This window comes from Echeneis naucrates, chromosome 8, assembly GCF_900963305.1.
Source record: "Echeneis naucrates chromosome 8, fEcheNa1.1, whole genome shotgun sequence".
In the NCBI taxonomy this organism is placed as follows: Eukaryota; Metazoa; Chordata; class Actinopteri; order Carangiformes; family Echeneidae; genus Echeneis; species Echeneis naucrates.
Window position 1 is genome coordinate 3,575,110 of NC_042518.1, and position 3,066 is coordinate 3,578,175.

The window sequence follows — 3,066 nt, forward strand, 5'->3', positions numbered from 1 at the left end:
ACCTGTGACCTTGGAGAGGGGTGGACGACCTTCAGCAGGACGGAGGAGGGAGGAGTCATTACTGAGTGAAACAATAAATTAGAAATTAATTTGGTTTTATAGCTGCAATGACCACAACAACAGAAGTGATTCAGAATAGTGTCCCAGTTTCAGAAGCCAACAGCTCATGTTTCTCTTTGAGTCATTCCATTTTCTGGGCTGTGACCGTCACATTGAAATGACACGGCTGTCGTCCAGTCATCTCATGTAACCTTTTCCGTCCTCACATCTGGACTGGGCCCAGTTTACTAACCCCGTGACCCCCACAGACGGAGGACTTACCGCAGGTAAACAGCTCCATCTGCAGGACGGAGTCACACCAGCAGCACCAGACCAAGCACGTCCAAGTCGTCAGTAAACATTCAAAGAGGTTATTTCATCAAATGAATCAGTCTGCTCGGAATAAACGACAGCCCACGAACGAAAGCAAAGAAAAAGAAGAAAATGGCATTTTGACTGAAAGGTGTCGCCAGAAGGAGACAAGAAATGGAGTATTACTGATATTAACACCTTCAGAGGTCAGAGGTCAACCTAAGCTAAACCTGAGCTTTCTGCTCTTATATAAACATGTTTGATGAATTCACTCCCCCTGTGGGAATTTTTCTGTTGTTAAAATTGCAGAGGCAGCTCCAGAACAATGAACGTTGTGGGCACTAGAGGGGCAAAATTACGAGACAAAAATAGTCCTTATTCCATCGCAGACCATGTACGTCCCGCCTCAAGGTCTGTGACTCAGTTATGGAATTTGTGCCGCCTCCCCAATATCCTCCACAAAACACAGAATAATAAAAAACCATAATAGATGCTGGCACGGAGACAATTCTTTGTGATTTAATGTGCTACAGTCGATGTTGCAAGGAACCGTCACTGTACAGTGGAAATTATCTTTAACAGAAAGATCTCAGTCAGTATGATAAACACGGTAGGAAGCACGTTACAACCCTTTCTCTAAAGTTATCGTCTCCATCGAATAAAAATACAAACACAAGACCAAAATTACACGTGCACTTCATAGTTTGGTCAAAAAAATGTTTTCTGTACGAAACTGAATCATTTGTGATCAATTAATAAAAAAATAAACATGAATTTGGTGTTGAAATGCTGAAAAAGACAAACCTCGGCTTACTGAAATCATCTTTATTTGACATCTTCATAAATACTGCCATTAATCTCTGTAAATCATCAGTGCATCTGTAAACTGAACGTTCTTTATATGTATTTCTGGATATATATAAACATCCTTAATATGAGGTTTGGTGGTGGAAATGAGAAGCACAAACAGCGGACTGATTTCTGAAAAGACATCAACATGCTTCATGCGTGCCTTTCGCGACCAAGAACAATTAAGACAAACACTGAAGCAGAACAACACAACTGATATGGTGCCACATCTGGTTTCTGCTGAAGTGCATTATAACTATAATTATTATTATTATTTTAGACCTGAAAAGAAGCAACACCAGAATAAAGTAAAAGCACTGAAAAGAAAAAGAAAAACAAAACAAAACCCCATGAGAACTGAACTGTTGTATAAAACCAACAATCAGCTAATAGTGTTGTAAAAAAAAATGCACACAATCAATCCTGTGTCCGTGTCAGAGCACAACACTGACAGAAAATACACACAGGCTGGATTTACTGCAGGTAAATACATGTGGGGGTAGGAAAAGGGGGGCAGATGGGGCTGATGCTGGCGGGGTGGAAGTGGGAGGACAGAAGGGCTGTGAGAGTTTGGACTCCACTTCTGCTCCTTTTTGTGCTTCCTCCAGATCTGTCCTCATGTCCCACCTGAGGCGGCTCTAATGGGGAAACCATTCCGGCTTGGATCCGGATCTCCTCCCTGGAAAACCACCGAGCAGCTGCTGTCAAACATCTGCAGGCTGTTGTTTAGAAATAAAAGTTAATTTTTTTTTATTTCTATCATAAGCTCTGGATTTTCCCCAACAGGCACAGACGCAGGTTCTGCTCCCTCAGGAGGATTTTCTGATCACATTTCCTCTTATTAATCCAAATAACATACAGAATAAAACACCACGAAGCGGACAACCTACCGTCGTCCGTGATGGAAACCAGAGATGCTGGAGAGGAAAAACACGCATCCTGCTGTCAGCCGTCCGCCAGCCGCCGGAGTCTCTGAGCATCACAGCATGTAGATGATGTAGGAGAGGAAGACGAGGCCCATGATGGCGAAAAACATCAGCATCAAAATGTCCACCATGTTGGAAACACCGCCGGCGCAGATGAGACGAGGACACGCAGCACGAAGAGCGCAGGGAGCTCGGCGGAGGTCGGCTTTTTCCGGAGGAGGTCGGCCTGAAGGGGCCCTCCCCGACAGGAGACGGTTTGTTTTACCCAATTTTTAGACCCAAACCTGCCAACTTCAGTCCCCGCTGACTTTTTGATAATCCAACTATTTATTTAAAGACTAACTGAAGCCAAACTGCAGGAAGAAACAAGAGACTAATGCTAATTTATTTATTCCCTTTATTACAGGAGTTTGTGTCAAACACAAGCTGTGTCTAAAACACACTCCTCACAGCTCAATGTAAACCAAAGCAGCCATCAATTTATCTGAAAGGAAACATATTCCCCTGATGTCCTCCTTCACAAAATGTACAGATTTCAGCTGAACGAGTTGATCCCAGGTTTTGTTTCTGATGTGTGATTAAATGCTAATTTAATCACACATCAGCAATTTGTGTATCTAAACATCACTTTCAACAGAAATGGGTTCTGGCATCACCATTATATTTGGAAGCCATTAGAACACACTTCCGAACATTTGGACTTGTCTTCAAATAAACACCAACAAACAGGAGTTGGAAAATTCAGGGAAGTGTATTTTTCATTCAGCGCAGATCCACAAATTTATGGATCTTTCAGCAATATGGAAACCGGGAGGTGACAGAATAGGAACGGCTGATGGGATAAAAGGTGTTAGAAACACATCGGTGGGCAGATGGTGTTAAGCACCTTAACATCTGTACGACAACTGCTGCACAACAGACGACACAACACAAACAACAG